The following is a 19,233-nucleotide window of genomic DNA, read 5'->3' as shown; positions in this document are numbered from 1 at the left end:
GGCACGGTGGTTGGAAGGATGCTCTGAGGTCCCCATGAATCGGGGCTTTCTTGCTACTTAAGGGAAGGGTGCCTACGTGGAAAGCTCCTCTCCACCCAGCAGCAGGATCTGGCCCTTCCTTCCTCAGGTCACTTCTCCCCGCTGGTGGATCTGGGGAAAGGAACTTCTGTCCTACATCCACTCCCCAGCTGGGCCAGTCCTGCTTCTCAGGCATGGCTGGCTCTACCTGTGCTCTTGGCCCTAAACTCCTGCCCCCACCAGGGCGCCTCGCCCCACCTGGGCTTGTGCGCTTCCAGAAGGCAGTGGCTTCCCGGGGCCGCTTGCTGTCCCCTCTGACCCACACTGCCCTGAATGTGGAACACGATGGCTTCTCCCTCCTGCCCCCAAACAGTTTGTAACAGACTTGCTAAAAATGTAGGGGCATCAGAGCAGAGTTTCAACATGGCACAGAGAAGAAAATCATTTAAAATGGAATATTAGACACTCAATGAAATGCATTTAATTGATATCCATCCTCACGTTGGGAATTTCTAACTCCCTAGTCTCCTGGTTTTCCTCCTCTCTCTGTAACCCCTCTTTCTCTTCTCCTCGCTGCGTCCTTCTCCTCTGCTCACCCCTCGGAGTTTTGTCCTAGGCCCACCTCCCTTCTTCCTGTCCCTGGATGCCCTCATCCCCTCTCCTGGCTTCAATGCCCACAATATGCATGTATCCCTGGCCCGGCTGTCTTTCCCTGAGCCCAGAGAATATCTCTTCCCAACATTCTTCCATCACTCCAAACTCAACACAGCTTCTGTCCCCTAAAGCTGCTCCTTTGGGAGTGTTTCCTGTTTCGGCTGATGGCCAGCCGTTCAAGTCAGAACCATGGGAGTCATCTTTGACTCCTCCATCTCCTGTACCCACCTCATGATCAAGTCCTGTGGATTCTTCTTCCCAACCTTCCCCTGCGTCTCCATTGCCTCCCCCTTGTCGGAGCCAATATCGCCTCTCACCTGGGTCATTACCTCTATCAGATGTCTGGCAAGCCATGCTTGTCCCTTTTTTAATTTCATTCTTCACACTGCACCCAGAGCGAACTTTCAAAACCTGGCACCATCTTGCTTAAATCCCCGATTCTTCCCACTGCTCTTCAGATCAGAGCCAGGTCCTTAGCTTGACCCTCCATACTTGGGTGCCTGCCTGCCTCTGCAGCCCCGGGACTCCCTTCATGCCCACCTCTCATGTGCCCATACTGGACTTGTTCAGCCCTCCACGCTCCCCACTCTTCCTCCCGACTCTGGGTGGCTGTTCCCTCCGCGCTTTGTCCAACTAGCTCTCACTCATCCTCCAAGTCTCAGACGAAATGTCACTGCTTTGGGGTGACGTCCACTGTCCCTGAGGCCAGGTCACACCTCCCCGCTCTAGGCTCTGTGCCTCCACTGTGTAGCACTCCCCTCAGGCCGAACTGCTCCACAGTGTCTGTCTTTCACACGCCAGCAAAAGCTCCATTAAGGCAGGAACCACGTCTGTCATATCCATCGCTGTATCCCTGGCATCTAGCATCGTGCTTGGCATAACCTAGGCACTCAGCAAATACCGTTGAATTAAGTTGGAGGAGTGGCAGAGTTTGCCCAGACCTCAATAAAGAGAGCAGCTCTCCTGAAATCGCAGACTATAAAACAGGATTTCTCGAAAACCTCTTTGAAAGAATATTCCAGCCGCACCCAGAAGGGCATATTGACTCCAGGTTGTGTGCAGCTACATAACCATGGCAGAAAAACAAATGTTTGAGGAGGCCCAGGCAGCCAATTAGACCTCCTGTGGTTATTATACGGGATTCCTGCTATAATTAAACCTTGTTCTGATGAATCTAATGCATCTTCTATTGCTTAGGTGATGATACTTGGCCTTGTGATTTGTACTTTTAGCAACTCCAAAAGGAAAAAAAAGGAACCTACACAGTCCTGGAGGGACTTCAAGGATCCCCCGCATCCCCAAACCCCACACATACACATGGCCATGGGCTGACTCTGCCAACCCGGTGGGAGGTAAGACCCAAAGGTGGACACAACTACCACACGCAGTGACGTAATGACAGCTTCGCTTCATGAAGATTGACCAGAGAGGGGAAATGAGGACCAGGTAGAGATGAGAGAATGGACATGAGAGGCTCTGTGGAAGTAAGCTTTATGAAGATTGACCACAGAGGGGAAATGAGGACCAGGTAGAGATGAGAGAATGGACATGAGAGGCTCTACGGAAGGAAGCTTTATGAAGATTGACCAGGGAGGGGAAATGAGGACCAGGTAGAGATGACAGAATGGACATGAGAGGCTCTACGGAAGTAAAATCTAAGGACTTGGCCTTGATCGAACATGAAGGGTGAGGAAGATGGAAGGTGTCAAAGGCAGTGATGGAGGCCAGGACTCCCTGCTGAGCAGGCCCTGGGGGCCGGGGTAACACAGGAGACTAACCAGCAGCATCTTAGGTGACTGTACAGACAACAACATGCTTGCAGAATCACCAGAAGGGCCCTGTGGATGGCTCCAGCCTAGTTCAAAGGGACACATTCTGAACTAGGTCCATTTACATCTTGAAAATCCTCACACATTGAAATGTTAGGTGATTCCCTCTCACTTTCAACCCAGCCCCTGGCCCCTTCCATCACCACGACAACCATGTGATGACAAGCTACTAATAGTATTATTGCTTGATCAACGTGTAGCATTATCAATTAGAAGCATTATCAGGAAGGACTTCTACCCCACCTTGGAGATCTGATCTTCCCCTGGCTAGTGTCCAGCTTCCTATGACACACAGAACTTCCCTACCTTGTCTCTCACCTCCTATCTCCTTCCCCCACCCTACGTCCCTAAGCACTGACACATTTCCTTATGGACCCTGGCTTTATTCAACACGCTGGTATCCCTATGAGTATCACTTGGGTCCTTCCACATGGAGGATGAGTGGATCAGACAAATTCCAAAATTACATAAATCGTACATGGTCATAAGAATAAAGGTAAAGCCTAGATGTCTCAGGACAAAAAGGGATGGAGGTATGGTGTCACCCAAATCCATTCTCAACTATCTGAGACATCTTGGGCAACTTACCTCACTTCTCTAAGACTCAGAACCCTTAATTTCAATAAAAATATTAATAGTATTAGAGAGGTCTTATGAGAATTAAAATAATACATATAAAGTACTTAACTTAGAGCCTGGCATATGACAAATGCTCAAAATCTGTTTATGATCACTAAATGATAAACCCCATATGGGGTGTTTTTAGAGCAGGGATTCGTTTCTGAACTAGTTTTGAACTAGTTTGCCTAGTTCGTTGCTATGTCAGCACTGCCCAGTGAGTCCATGTCCCGGGGGAGGTGCACAGTTACTATCTGTTGAAAGAATGAATGAAGGTTACTACTGTTTAATAAGCAAGGAAATAAAGGATGGGGGGGCGGCAAGGGGGGTACTATGGAGAGCAAAGAGCAGAAAATTAACCAAAGTGTTGTCCAAACGCAAGCCAATAGGCAGAAGGTCAAAGAAAAACTGTCCCAATGTGGATTGAGGCCATCCTTGAAAGTAATTGCATGTTCCCAGCACTGAGTGACAGAGGGAGTTAGTGGCACCCTCAGTAGAGGGAATATAGAATGAAGGGCAAGCTTGGGACGGGTGGATCTGAAATCATTTAGGTTTTGCATCTATTTAATTTGAAGTGGTTACTCAGGAAAGACGTTGATCAAGCAATAATACTATTAGTAGCTCTCGAGAAGTGGGGCATGGGCCCTGATACTCTGAAAGGAGGTCAAGGCTGCAAACACGGATCAAGAAGGAAGATGTCAGGGGTGTGGTTGAAGCCATGAGAAAGGAGAGAGAAAGAACACCACTGACGCTTGAGAAGCAGCCACTGCAAGACGGCAAAGAGGAGCCGCTTCAAATTCAATGCTAACACAGCCTGTCTTCAGAAGTTGTTGGTTTAAGTGGTGGGAAGGAGGACTCCGAGGTCTGGTGGGTTGACCAGAATGATGTGTGGAAACAGAACAGTAACCCTGGGCCACTCTATATCCCAGCAGAACGGACTGCTGAGACATCGCCACTCACCGTACCTGAGAGCGTACGTCTCTTCCTCATTTTCTGGTACTGATGTGCTTTGATCTTGGCCACCGTGAGCAAACAGGCCTCGGCGGCGTCCTATCCAGCTTCTGACAATACACTCCAGCAGTGGATGAGGTGCCGCCTTGTCCAGAAGCTCGGGCTTTGGGTCTTTGATAGAAAGTCTCTGATACTTGTAACACAATGCATTAATGGAAGTCGCTGTAGTATTTCATGCCTTGAAGGCAGCTATTCTATTTACCACACCCCATTAGCCTCTTCATAAACTTCTGCACTATTATGACTTTAGTAGGTCACCAGATAAATGCAAGCCTGTCACTCTTCAGCGGTCGAAGCCAATGCCCCTCCTCTGGCCAGGAGGCCCCTCCTTGGGTCAGGGTCCCTGAATCTGCCAGGCCGCGCCAGCCCCTCCCCCTTCCGAGCTTACCCAGGTCTGTGCCGTTGCTCCAGTGAAGCATCTACCACCATGGACAGCAGTTCTCTGGCTCCACACCTTCCCTACCAGATGGAAAGCACCTAAGGCTTGGGGCCATGGCTCATTCACTCCTGCAACCCCAGGGCCTGGAACAGCGTGGGAGACAGAGAGGGTCCGTGAGAGATGTTTGCTGAATGAATGCACAGGAGGACAAGAAAGAAGGGGAAGGGAGGGAAGGGAGAGGAGTGGAGGGGAAGAAAAGGAAAGAAGGAAGAGAAGGAGCTCGGAGGGTCTAGCAGGAGAACACGGCCACTCCTGTATCCTCGCTCAACTAGCCCTCCTCTCCCCCGAATGCCTCTTATCTTTGAGAGGAATCCAGTGGGAGTCGGGAAAGGAAAAGAACGCTCTGCAGAGCCAGATGATCAAATGGAGCAAGCCCAGGGATCCATCGGCCATAGAAGTTGATGTCAAGTGATGGTCCGGTCCGAATGAATGAACCGGTGTCGAATGAATATATGAATGGATGTGTCTTGCTCAAGGGAACCATGGATACCTCAATGCAGCGCTTAGCAAAAGGAAAAGCAAAATCTGCCGAACACGATATAAAAACGAGACTTACCTAGGACTTGAGAGAAAGCTGCACAAATCCTCCCAGCAGCCGCTCATCTTCATGTGCCAAGGCAGCTCTTGATACACTCTCCAGAAAGCCGTTTGCCTTTGGAAGTATTTGACCAAGATTCGGTGGAAATGTGCTTTCTTGTGATTCGCTGGGTTCTGAAAGGCATATGGACCGCTCTCTCTGGAGGGAGTGATTACACCTATTTAAAAATCAGTTACAGTTACTTTGCTATACAGCAGAAATTAACACAACATTGTAAATCAACTACACTCCAATAAAAATTTTTTTAATTAAAAAAAATTTTTAATAAAATAAAAATCAGTTACAGTAGAACACATCTGACTTTTTAGCCTATGAAGACACTATAGCAAACAGATAACAGCTCAGTGGCCATAATTAGAGACAACAAAAGTCAAGGTAGCTGGAAAAAAAAACTGAAATAATAAAAATGTATCCTCTTATAAGGCAGTCAGAATTCATCAAAGAATTAGTTACAGCTATGATCACTGACCTAGATTCTGAGAAACTTTGCGAGCATGTTGACTTTTCATGTTGTCTGCCCCCTCCCCCAAAAAAATATTTGTAACCTACCTTTCAGTTTTAAATATACATCATGGTTACTGCTTAAATAAGCACTTTGAAATATTTGAGGGCATGCATTTTGGAGAAGTAATCTGCTGCCTGCATCTCATATAGGGCAAGGGGTAGCCAAGCAAAAATTGAAAGCAAATTGGATTTTGGAGCCAAGATTACTATACTGCGTTCCCAAAGAGAAATGGTTCCAGTAGATCATAATACCCAGAACCAAGCTTCTCTAAAACAAAAGGGTTTTGTTTAATTCAGTCTTGGTGACATACATTCTTGAAAACTGAAATAGAAGTATTTTTAAGTTCCTGCTTGACACTTGTTCTTGCAAGACAAACGGGATGCACAGCTGGATGACACGCCGAGCCCAGCTCTTCAGAAGAAATGTAACAAAAAGGGAGCCCGTTGTTCAAATTACCATTCTGCATTTCTGCTGAAATGAATTTTAGGCCATCTACCCACCTGGAGAGGCGCCATGCTAGCTGGTCTAAAATGTGCAGATTTGCCCAGATGGCATGTGTGGTGCTTAAAAGACAACTCCCCTCCCCCAATGGGTGTGGCAAAGGCATTTTGTGGGTAGTAAATTGGTAAAGTGGGTGGGGAATGAGAGAAAAAGAGAACTGGGACAAATATTACCCTGACTCCAAGATTTGGAGTGTTAAACACAATGCTTAAAGTATACAAAAACATTTTCGTATCAATCACTGCATTTAATGTTATCTTTTTACAACATAACCTCTTGAGGAGGATATGGAAACCCCTGTGCTGGTTAATTTTACATGTTCACTGACTGCACTAAGGGGGGCCCAGAGAGCTGGCAAAACTTTACCTCTGGGTGTGTCTGTGACGGTGTTTCTGGAAGAGATAAGCATTTAAATTGGTAGACTGAATAAAACAGATTGCCAGCCCTCACCAAAGCAAGTGGGATGAGGGCCTGAACAGAAAAAAAAGCAGAGGACAGGCGAATTTACTCTCTGCTTGAGCTGGAAGAACATTTATCTTCTTCTGCCTTCAGACATCAGCACTCCTGGTTCTCAAACCTTCATTCTCGGACTGGGACTTATACCACTGGCTCCCCTGGTTCTCAGGCCTTTGGACTTGGACTATAGCTGTATACACCGTGGGCTTTGCTGGGCCTCCAGCTTGCAGGCAGCAGATCATAGGACTCCTCAGCCTCCATAACTGCATGAGCCAAACCCTCATAATAAATCTCTTTCTATAAATCTGTGTATCTATATATTGTCAACAACAAACTGGCACTTGCCATTAGCGCTTGCCATCAGCACTTGCCATCTACCTCTACAAGGATTCAATCACGTGCCACTGCAGCTGCTGATTTTCAACACCCCCTGAAAGGAGTTCAGGGTGCAGATCAGGAATGAGGTCCTCTGTGCTCTGGAAAAAACTGGCGGAACAGGTCTTCAGACAGTCAGATATTTTCAGGAGATTTTATGAGCCCAATTCTTGCATCTCCTTGTATCTAGAAAAGCACTAAAATCCTTCTTGGTGACGTCTGCTCCTCGTGACTAGCAGTAACCTTCACGAGACTAGCAGAAACCTTCTGAAAAAAATGTGTGCTTGATTGCATGTACTCCCCCTTCACCAAAATCACATATATACTGACCTTCCCCCCTACCTCTTCAGAGCAGTTTCTCAGAGCTATCTGAAATGCTGTCTCCTGGGCCATAGTCCTCATTTTGCCCCAAATAAAACCTAACTTGCAACTCTCATGTTGTGCAGTTTTTTTAAGTCGACAGTTTTATAGCGACCACAAAAGGACCCAGAGTGGACTTCTCTCCTTTGCCTGAACTCTGCAAGGGACCAGAGCCTTGGTACCAGCAGAGGCCCCTTGCACCCATCCGCCTCCTCGGAGAGTCCAGACGAATTTGGGTGAGTCTCTCCTGGTTCTCGGATCTCCCGTATTGGTTGATGATCCGGAGTTGTAGTTGGCAGTGTATAGCAGGTACCTGCCCCTCCCAGTTGAAAGATACTGGCAGGGAGGGCGGGGGGCTAGTTGAAAGATTCCAGGGAATACCCACCCAGGTGAAAGATACTGGGTGGGGGGGGGGCACTGGTTGAAAGATGCCAGGGTTTGCCAGTTGTAGGAGACTGAGTGGTCTGTGCTGAGTGGTTAGGTAAGAGGCTGATTTGATGCTTTTCCTCAAATTGGCTGCCTTAATAGAATTTGTCAGGATAAAAGTGAAGATATTACATGAGAGCTTTGCTCTGAAGAAAAGGGACAAGGTTCCTCCCGGCCGGTTACTGCTTTCTCAGGCGACTGAGAAATTTACGGGAGTGATGGACGCAGAGTCCTCATACCGTGCAGTGGTCCCATAGGGAAGGCCACTCATTAATTAAAACACTTGCTCGTGGGGGGGGTTGCAGGATAAGAATTGGCCATTCAGGCCATCATCAAAAAATCTACCAACAATAAATGCTGGACAGGGTGTGGAGAAAAGGGAACCCTCTTGTACTGTTGGTGGGAATGTAAACTGATACCGCCACTATGGAGAACAGTATGGAGGTTCCTTAAAAAACTAAAAATAGAACTACCATATGACCCAGCAATCCGACTACTGGGCATATACCCTGAGAAAACCATAATTCAAAAAGTGTCATGTACCACAAGGTTCACTGCAGCTCTACTTACAATAGCCAGGAAATGGAAGCAACCTAAGTGTCCATCGACAGATGAATGGATAAAGAAGATGGGGCACATACATACAATGGAATGTTACTCAGCCATAAAAAGAAACGAAATTGAGTTATTTGTAGTGAGGTGGATGGACATAGAGGCTGTCATACAGAGTGAAGTAAGTCAGAAAGAGAAAAGCAAATACCGTATACTAACACATATTATGTGGAATCTAAAAAAAAAAAAACTGGCTCTGAAGAACCTAGGGGCAGGGCAGGAATAAAGACGCAGACGTAGAGAATGGACTTGAGGACACGGGGAGGGGGAAGGGTAAGCTGGGACAAAGTGAGAGAGTGGCATGACATATATACACTACCAAATGTGAAATAGATAGCTAGTGGGAAGCAGCCGCATAGCACAGGGAGATTAGCTCGGTGTTTTGTGACCACCTAGAGGGGTGGGATAGGGAGGGTGGGAGGGAGACGCAAGAGGGAGGAGATATGGGGATATATGTATATGTATAGCTGATTCACTTTGTTATAAAGCAGAAACTAACACACCATTGTAAAGCAACTATACTCCAATAAAGATGTTAAAGAAAAAAAAGAATTGGCCATTCAGCGATCTGAGCACCCACGGTGGTCTTAGGCTATAGAAGGGAGAAACCGAGACACGAAAGAGGGCTGAAACGACTCTAGGGTGGTGCCTAGAGGAGTTAAGCTCACGAGCAGCACACTGGCCACCACACACCTTCATTAGTAAATTTTATCCCTGACAAATTCAACTCTAAAATGGGAAATAGAGCTTCTCAAACACAGAAACAAGGAGCGTCAGAAAGCCAGGCTCTAACATCTCAGCCAGGTTTATACTTGCAAGTACCTACTTAATTGGGGAAATTATACTAAAGGAGATCTCAATCTAAAATGGCCAAATAGGGCTTCCCTGGTGGTGCAGTGGTTAAGAATCCGCCTGCCAATGCAGGGGACACGGGTTCAATCCCTGGTCCGGGAAGATCCCACATGCCGTGGAGCAACTAAGCCCGTGTGACACAACTACTGAGCCTGCGCTCTAGAGCCCGCGAGCCACAACTACTGAAGCCCGTGCACCTAGAGCCCGCGCTCTGCAACAAGAGAAGCCACCACAATGAGAAGCCAGCTCACCGCAACTAGAGAAAGCCTGTGCACAATCGAAGACCCAACGCAGACAAAAATAAAATAAATTAAATAAATAAATTTATTTAATTAATTAATTAATTAATTAAATATAATGGCCAAATTGGGGTTCTTCTGATATTCCAAAATTGCTATTTTTGTGCGCACCATTAGAAAAAGCCGGCCGCAAGATCAAACAGACTGAATGGAATGCTTACTTTGATTGGTATCTAGAAGCTTCTAAACTATAGAAGTCTGCTAGCACTCTGTCTCTGACTCTTTCTCTCGCTCTGCTCCTCGCACGTGTCCTCCTCTATCAGAATCGCCTGGCCCAGATGCTATGTCTTTTTCTCTTTCAACTCTTCTGCCTCCTGCTGCTCCCTCTTCCCCAGTAAAAGAAAAAAAAAAAACAAATCAGAAGTGGTTATAGCTCCCTTTAAGGAGAAACCTATTACAGGGAGAGGTGAACTGTTCTTGGTGTTTACGTACGTACAAACCCTGGACCCAAGCAGAAGTTAAGAGCCTTGGCTAAGGAATTTCCCGATCCAAGTCAGGATCCATTGGGATTTGCTAAGGAATTTGAATTAACTATCAGGACCTATGAGCCCGGGTTTTCAGACCTGCATCAATTAATACAGCTATTAGTTTCTGAAAGCAAAGCAAGGGAATGGATAGAGAAGGCAGGATGGAAATGCCCCTTAATGGATTTTGAATCACATGTCCAGAGGCTCGCACTGAATGCAAGGAATTAGCTCAGAAGTTACTCGAACTCATCCCAGAGCTTCTTCCAAAAACCATAGATTGGACAGAGATTCAATAGTGCAAGCAGAGATCGGATGAATAAATTCTGGACTATTATGAAAGGTTTGAAAGAAAAAAAAAACTTTTAAGCAATATTCTGGCTTGACACCTAAATCATTCTCTAACCACCAAAATGATCCTTTGCTTAACTCTGCCTTTTTAGAAGGCTTAGATGAAGATTTGGCTACTCTAGTGGAAAGACACAATCTAGGTTGGTCTGCATTACATACAAACAACCTTGTTATACTGGCTGATCAACTTTTCAAGACCATAAAAAAAGAAAGAAAGAAAAGGGGTTATCTATGAAAATTATGAACCTTCAACTGTGCCAATTAAGTACACAATGCCAGTCGAAGGTTAACGACACCTGTTTAGTTTCCAACCAGTAGAGGAAGCTAGCTTGAGGAATACATATGTATATATCCTCAGAATTCTGACCCTGAGGGAACAAGTCCTACTAGGAGAACCTGATTTTCTCTCCCTGTGCCTTGAGACCAGAGCTCTCAGGACCACTTATCTTATCTAGATCATCTCTAATTCCTGAGACTGAGAAAGAAAAAAAAAATAGGAACCGAAAAAAATTCCTTATTCCAACTGTTACTTACAACTAGTGAGTTTTATATTGTGGTATCTGATTCATGACTAAGTTTAGAAAATCAAGCTATGAGATCTCTCATTGTGTCTGTCTGGATATACGTATGTCTCAGTATGTGTCTTTGTCTTTGGATAATATTACTGAGGTTAATTTGTAAATGAGCTCTATTTAATTGGCTTAAAGAAAAGTAAGCACTTACAAATCAAACAATTCTAAATACAAAAGAAATTAAGCTAAATGAATTTCAGGTTCATGTGAACTGGGAAATAGTATTAAATTAATACCTGGTATTAATGTTTGTTGATCTAATTAATATAGACATGTCTTTAGAGTCATCAACATTAAGTATAATACTTTTATTATACCTAGGTTTAACATAAGCTAAATAAAATCTTGTTATATCTGTTACAAATTTGTCAGCAAGGAAAGTAACTTGATGTGAAGAAACTTTTAAGGAAAGAAAATGTAAATGAGATAAGAGCTTTTAGATAAACTCTATCAAGAATAATTATGCTTTAGGAACGTCTATCTAAAATAGTCTCTCCAGATTCTGGTAACTTGAAATCCTAGAGTTGTGCTAAATTAAGTTAAGTGATGGAAGCTTATTGAATAGCTAGGTCATTCCCAAATCAAATAAGATATTGAAACATTAATTACTGAACACTGGCTTCCTTTTACAGAGAAACAAAAGGTATTTAGGACTATTAATGCATATATTTGGTGCCATGTTCTCTAAAGAAAGCAAAGGTTTTTACAAAATATCACTGTTATTTATGTTCACCAATCTGCAGGATGCTGATGTAAAGGACAGTTCATAATTGCTTACTTCTTAGTTTTCACAAGAAATCAAGGTTTTAAGAGCTGAGGATTCTAATTTAAACATGTGATTAAAGCTAATAGAAATAATAAAGGAAACATTTCAGTACACAGTAGGAAAGTAGGATGTGTGTTTTCAGTAAAGAACGTATGAAGAATGGAATTACATTTTATTAAGGGAAAAGTAAGTAGGTCTGACTTACAGGTGGCTGTTCCTGAATGGGAAAATAAAGTGATGGATACAGAAAGTGAGGAAAGGTTTGTGGAAAGTGGACCCTGAGAAAAGAGCTTTGTGCATGGTCAGGATTGACTAAGGTTAAAATAAATTTAGTTGAGTAAATGAACTGTAAAAGTAAGCTGGTGCAAAACTTGGATTTGGCTTTTCTCTCTGTTAAGAGGACAAGTTTTCTTAAGATGTTGAACTGCCTTTGATAACAGATTTTAAGTTCTTTACCTTTTAAGTGATCTGTTGTGTATTTGTCTTTGAAATCTTTTCTTGTTCCTTTGGCTAAGTGAATAACTGTTGTTTCACAGTGACCTATGATCCTACCTGAGTGTTCTAAACCCTTTTGATATTTTTTTTTAAAAAAAACTTCCTAAACCACATTCTAATGAAGTCCTCTTGACCTCTAGCTAAATTTGGGATGCTTCAAAGGGCCCCTGAAACATCCCAAAGAGAGATATTAAACTAATTAGGTTCATTTGGTATGTTAAATTACATGGGAAGTATTGTCAAATGAGTAATAAATCTTCTTAGGTTATATTCTATGGTAAATGTTACTAATATAGATATCCTAGAAATTATATGGAGTTCCTAAAATTCTGATAAGCCCTGGTAAAATGTTATCAGTCATAATTCTACTTATTATCTTAAAGTGTTGTATGTGACAGCAGTAACCAAGTTTCTTTGTCAATCGCATTGTAGTCAGATTTTAAACATGCTTTCTTAAGTCTTTTGTCATTATAGACAGTTATGGTTTTATTCTGATGCCTTTGCAAAAATGCTTCCTCTTCAAGAAGATTTATAAAAAGGACTTTTGGATAAATACAAGTTTCTGACTTTCAGACCATAATGCTGAACTGGGTAAGAAATTAAAGAATCCTAATGAGAAACCTGATGGCTTCATAAACTGTTAACAAAAAGAGTTAGTTACATAAGACTCAGTGAACTGGTGAATATGGTTATAATTTATCTGGTTTCTATCTGAAAAATTACTGGTTTAAATCTGTGTTTTCCAAGTATAAGAAAACCTTTCCCTCAAACTAATTATGACTTCCAGTAGTTTGGTAAATTATACCTTTGTAAGCAGAACTGAAACATTTATCTTTTTTCTCTATCTGCTCCCTCCAGAGATTGTAAACCCTTAGGTTCCCAGGAGCTTTATCAGATAAATTAGGAAGGCGACTCACTAACAGGTACAGAAAACTCAGGTATTTCAGGGACCTTAAAAAGGGAGTAATTCACCAAGATCTGTCAGGCAAAATCCGTGATAAGTCCTTGGCGTGACTTTTCTAGCCCTGAGAGGTCTTTTAAAAGTTCAGTCTGAGACTCCTTACAAAAGTTTCAGCAAAGCAAAAAGCATATATGACCAATTATAGTTATATAAATTATCAAGCCAAGTTTTTGAGACTAGCCTTATCTTGCAAACAAATTAGTTTTAATTTGGTTGTATTTGGTAGAAATGAGGGTAATTTTAGAAGGAGAAAGATGCTTTGGTGAATGTTAAATCCCAGTCTTGTTAATGGAGGTCTGTATTTACTAAGACTCACTTCCTGGATAGTTCCTTGCTGTTACATTATATTAATGTAAAGTTTAACTGAATTATTAAAAGGACACTCTAAGTTTGTTTCTGAAGCTTATCTCAGTAATCTATCTTTGGATGAAGATCAGATGCCCCACGACCTGCAACCAGGGGATTATGCATACTGGAAAAGACACAATTTAAAATACTATCTCCAACCTGGATAGAAGGACCCTTATCAGGTACTCTTAACTAGCTCATACACAGCAAAACTGAAGGGAATTGACTCTTAGATTAATTTCCAATTACAAAGGGTCCCGGCACCAGACTGGTCTATAGAGAGGACTGCTGACCTCAAACTCACCTTAAAACGATGCTCAACAGAGGAAACTACACTCACACCAGGACGAGAAGAAGACATCAGAAGTAGACAGCTGACCCAAGATGCTGGACCTGATTCGTATGATCATTTATAATGTTTTCTTGACTTCTTGGACCTTTGCATATAAATCACGTTTTTCTATCATGAACACAATCCTATGCTAGTTTTAAAAATCAATCCAATTGTTGGGTTTGTGGCCAATTACCTGTGTCTAGTACTTCTGGATTACTTTGGTGGACTTCTCCACTCCAAGGCTCTAATTGGATGGCCCTTAGGACTTTTTATTTTATTTTATTTATTTACTTATTTTGGCTGCATTGGGTCTTAGTTGCGGCACGTGGGATCTTTGTTGCAGCGCGCAGGCTTCTCTCTAGTTGTGGTGTGTGCGTTTTTTCTCTCTCTAGTTGTGGTGCACGGGCTCCAGGGCTTGTAGGCTCTGTAGTTGTGGCGTGTGGGCTCTCTAGTTGAGGCACGCAGGCTTAGTTGCCCTGCGGTAGGTGGGATCTTAGTTCCCCGACCAGGGATCGAATCCCTGCCCCTCTGCATTGGAAGGCGGATTCTTTACCACTGGACCACCAGGGAAGTCCCAGGACATTTATTTTACTTTATTTTATTTTATTTATTTATTTTTGGCTGTGTTGGGTCTTCGTTGCTGCACGCGGGTTTTCTCTAGCTGTGGTGAGCGGGGGCTACTCTTCGTTGCAGTGCGCGTGCTTCTCATTGTGGTGGCTTCTCTTGTTGCAGAGCATGGGCTCTAGGCGTGTGGGCTCAGTAGTTGTGGCTCACAGGCTTAGTTGCTCCACGGCATATGGGATCTTCCCGGACCAGGGATTGAACCTGTGTCCCCTGCACTGGCAGGCGGATTCTTAACCACTGGACCACCAGAGAAGTCCCAGGACATTTATTTTAGAAGAAAGAAAGTTCAGTCCTGTTCAGGCTACTCTTGATATTGCTAGATGGGATCCCCTCACTTACCCAATTAATAATACCTGTTCTGACCCTGGCCATAAAAATGAATTTTCCCCTAAAGTTACTCAAACTCAAGCAGAGCAACAAGCAAAATTTCAGCCAACGAATAAAACCACCCACAATTATGGGATGGATTTATGTGGTTAACACCCGGCTATGGTCATTTAAGTTCTAAGGCCCCCCCTTTATCTTGGGAACAATTAAATTATACTAAGGATAACCAGGCTAGTTAACACTAGGAAATTGGGCTGGGAGCCTTATGGACAGTGCCAATATATCATTTCCCTGAAAGATAAGGATTGGTACAGAATAGACTAAGTCAGGTGACCTGAGGATATACTGGGCTGCACCTAATGGAAGTTCTTGGCTTAATTCTTACTTATGACTTTAATAATACTGCTAGCTATATTATTTGTATTTTGCCTGTTTTACAAGATTGTTGTTTCTTACATTACCAAATGTGTGACTGAGCCTCCAATATATATAGTTTTATATGAGATCAATGATTGTAATAGTGTAACTCTAGAAATCGGAAGATACAACAAGAGGGAATTTTCCTGCACCATAACAGATTAGTAAGACAGGTGGTCCAGAGTCCTTATTTACTGTTAAAAGACCTAGTCCAGTCATAGCACATTTAGTGGCCTATTAGAGAAATCTTTGCCAGACCTAGGAATGAACCTTCCTAGCACAGTGGGACGAAATGGTCATGAAATGCCTCTCAAAGCATGGTCGAATTTATGACCATGATGGGGCCCTGTCTACTACAAATTGGCACTTGCCACTGGCACTTGCCATCTACCTCTACAAGAATTAAATCATAAACTGCTTCAGCTGCTGACTTCCAACACCCCCTGAAAGGAGTTCAGGGTGGAGAGCAGAAATGAGGCACTCAGTGCTCTAGGAAAAATTGGCAGAACAGGTCTTCAGATAGTCAGATATTTTCAGGAGCCAATTTTATGAGCCCAATTCTTGTATCTCCTCATATCTAGAAAAGCACTAAAATCCTTCACGGTGATGTCTGGTCCTCATGACTAGCAGTAACCTTCATGAGACTAGAAGAAATCTTCTGAAAAAAATATGTGCTTGATTACATGTACTCCCCCCTCACCAAAATCACATATATACTGACCTTCCCCCCTACCTCTTCAGAGCAGTTTCTCAGAGCTATCTGAAATGCTGTCTCCTGGGCTATAGTCCTCATTTTGCCCCAAATAAAACCTAACTCACAACTCTCATGTTGTGCAGTTTTTTTAAGTCGACAGTTATCACCTACATTGTCACAACTCCATCTGTGTCAGCTACAGTTACAAATTGGCAGGCTTGCCAGTTATGACACTTAGCATTTCTGCTGAACAGTCTTTATTAAGATTTCCAACATCAGATTTGCACGTATGGGTGTGAGAGGGTTTTCTGTAGGATTGCTGTCCTGCCACACATTCACACACATGTGAGCCAGCCACTCATTACTCACCTGACTCTCAGATTTTTTCCACTGTAGCTGGATTTCCCACTGGATGAACCAACTCTAAAGAGATCCTTAAGACCATGGAGAGAAATGACAGCAAGGTCTACCATTCAAAATTGATTTCCTATGCTAGGATTGGGGAATGAGCCCCAAATACCCGCGATCTTTCAGCAGAGGCAGCTGTTCAGACCCAGCTGCACAAGCTTCCTGCGAGGTTTAACCAAGCTCTTCCCGTACCTGTGGCTGAGCTCCCTGGGCCTGAGTGGGTCTCAGTGGGCAGCACTGGGAGGAAGAAAGTCACCTGGAAAAGGAGCAGTCCCTGGAGGGGAGGACGGGGCTTTCCTGCACAATCCCGGAGGCGTGGGGATAGCCAAGGGCACAGCCGTGGGTGGTTCTCCCTGAAGGATTCTTCCCTGGGCACAGAGACCTTGTTTCCACCTCCTTGCAGGTGGAGGAGGGCACAGTAAACTTGAAGTTAACTTTCTTTGCAGAAATGCAAACTCTAGAGCAAAACAGTGGGACAGGATGATATGCTGCAGCACCAAACCACGTGTCTTTCATTCCCAGCATCTTCTGCTTCTCTCTCCGCAGCCCTACCTCCCCATCACTGCTGCATTCTAATTCACTTAGAAGAAGGTTGTTACAGCAGAAATGAAGAGAGAAAAACTCACATTTCAAGAGACTTCTGAAGCTCAACATAGAGCCAATGGCTCATGAGAACAAGCTTGGGCTCTCGAAAGCCTGATTGTTGAATATGAAAAGACAGATTCCTGGCCAACTCCTGGAATAATTTTTTTTTTAACCACAAACAACAGACTCAGACAATTACAGGAAGATCTAAAGATTTTTTTTCCCACACAGGAAAAGAGATTTTGCTGAACTCAGAAAGGTGTTAAAAAAGAGACAGAGACACAGAGAGAGAGAGAGAGAAAGCAATGAAGTTGCTTAAGTGGGTTTCTGAGAAGGGGCCTGTGCCCTCCCCTGAACCCAAGGTAGCTTGCAGCAGGGAGAGATTGGCCTCTGGATGCTTCTGAGACCCGATAATAGGGAGGACCTGAGCTCTGCTTCCCATCGGAAGCCTTGAAGGCAGCAGCTTTGCAGATTTCCCAGTGCCACCAGGAAGAACCAGAGAGGAGAAATGGCTGTGGGGACAATGGGGGAGACCTATAGGGCCTGGGCCTCCAAGTGGTGCAGTGAGTGGTGACATTCTCTGTTGGGAATGTTGAGTACCTACAAGACTGTAGGCTCAAGAAGAGTGCAGAAGGGAGCTGAGGGGTGCGTGTGAGGATGAGGGAACACGGCAGCAGATGGCAGCACAGATGGAACAACCCAAGAATAGATGGGACCACAGGAATCCCCGAGGATGCCAAAAACAGGGGCACGTCGGTGTCTGTGGACCATGTGGAGCCACGACCACCTTGGTGGAAGATGGCAGGAACAGATGACAACCAAGGACACCCAGCACCAAGGCCCTCAGATCTAAGCAGAACCCAACAGGGACACAGCAAGGTCACAAAGCCTCACTTGACTGAAAAAAATCCTGAATTGACTGAAAACAAACTAAACTGATGAGATTAACCTGAATTAACCTAGTTTCTGCCATCAGTGGGACTGTAGGCTCAAAAGAGAGATTAATTGAAGTACAGAAATAATAAAGGCTCATTCCTTAGACCCCTGAGAAATGTGACTGAAATTTGTACTTAATACATTTCTGCTTACAATCAATACACACAGCTCCCTAGATAGGGCTGCCAGATTTAGCAAATAAAAATATAGAGCCTCCAGCTAAATCCAAATTTCAGGTAAACAATAAATCAATTTTTGGCATAAGCATATCCCATTGAATATTGGGCATATACTTATACTCAAGATTATTTGTTACTTATCTGTAATTCAAACAATTTTTAGTATAAGTATTTCCCATGCAATATCTGGGATTCACTTATACTAAAAGGTTATTGGTTGTTTATATGAAATTCAAATTTAACTGGGCATGCTGTACTTTCTCTGATAATCCTCTCCCTAGACCCTCCTCCCCAGGTGGAGTCTTTCTCCCTGTGGAATCATACCAGGTTGTTAATACTGGCTAATACCTACCTTCTCCTGAAGCCGCGGTGTCTGAATTTGCCTTTTTTTGTTTCAAAGTCCAACTATAGTCTTCAGTCCAGTGTTTCAGAATCAATTCCCAGAGCTCCTGAATGGGGACCACCCCCAAGTACTCCTTCAGACACTGAAACTCATTTCGGTAGATTCTGCATTCTTTCAGTTCATTTGCCAGCACTGTGAGTTTTAAAGGACTCAGGTTTGGTTTTTTCCTCAAGCTGTGTCTGCTCTGTCAGAAGGGGTCTTCGCTGGGAAGGGGGAGGTACTGTCTAAAGATATGTAGTTTCGCTTCTTCATCTTCTGTGCTGATGAGCTCCACCGTCCTCGCGTCTGGGCAGGCATACAGCGACTTGTAGGACAGGCTGGAGGAGACAGTGCTCATGATAAACCTGCAATGACGAGATGGCGAGCCTGGCAGCCAGGAAAGGTCTTTTGCCTGATGGAAAGAGTCAAAGACAGTTGAAAATGTCACGATTTTAAAACTACTTTGCTGATGGTTTTTAAACTTAGAGTAGGTGGTGGAGAAAAAGGAACCCTCCTACGCTGTTGGTGGGAATGTAAATTAGTGCAGCCACTATGGAGAACAGTATGGAGGTTCCTTTAAAAACTAAAAATAGAGCTGCCATATGATCCAGCAATCCACTCCTGGGCATATATCTGGGGAAAACCATAATTCAAAAAGATACATGCACCCCAATGTTCACAGCAGCACTATTTACAATAGCCAAGACATGGACGCAACCTAAGTGCACATCAACAGATGAATGGGTAAAGAAGACATGGTACACATATACAATGGAATATTACTCAGCCATAAAAAAGAATGAAATAATGCTATTTGCAGCAACATGGATGGACCTA

At 43.8% G+C, this 19,233-nt stretch overlaps 1 pseudogene across 1 annotated transcript in view; it reads right to left on the bottom strand.

Annotated features, from left to right (window-relative positions):
- LOC309640602 (putative tetratricopeptide repeat protein 41) overlaps positions 1 to 19,233 on the bottom strand; it is a 91,860-nt pseudogene that overhangs the window by 41,669 nt on the left and 30,958 nt on the right. The window contains exons 5-9 of the transcript XR_014268583.1: positions 18,367 to 18,808; positions 16,571 to 16,771; positions 5,126 to 5,324; positions 4,519 to 4,696; positions 4,085 to 4,241 (exon numbers count right to left, since the gene is read on the bottom strand). The product of XR_014268583.1 is annotated as a putative tetratricopeptide repeat protein 41 (transcript). The remainder of the gene's footprint in view (positions 1 to 4,084; positions 4,242 to 4,518; positions 4,697 to 5,125; positions 5,325 to 16,570; positions 16,772 to 18,366; positions 18,809 to 19,233) is intronic.

Source organism: Balaenoptera physalus, assembly GCF_965194825.1.
Source record: "Balaenoptera physalus genome assembly, chromosome: 13".
Lineage (NCBI taxonomy): Eukaryota > Metazoa > Chordata > Mammalia > Artiodactyla > Balaenopteridae > Balaenoptera > Balaenoptera physalus.
This window is presented reverse-complemented; position numbering and strand designations above follow the sequence as displayed.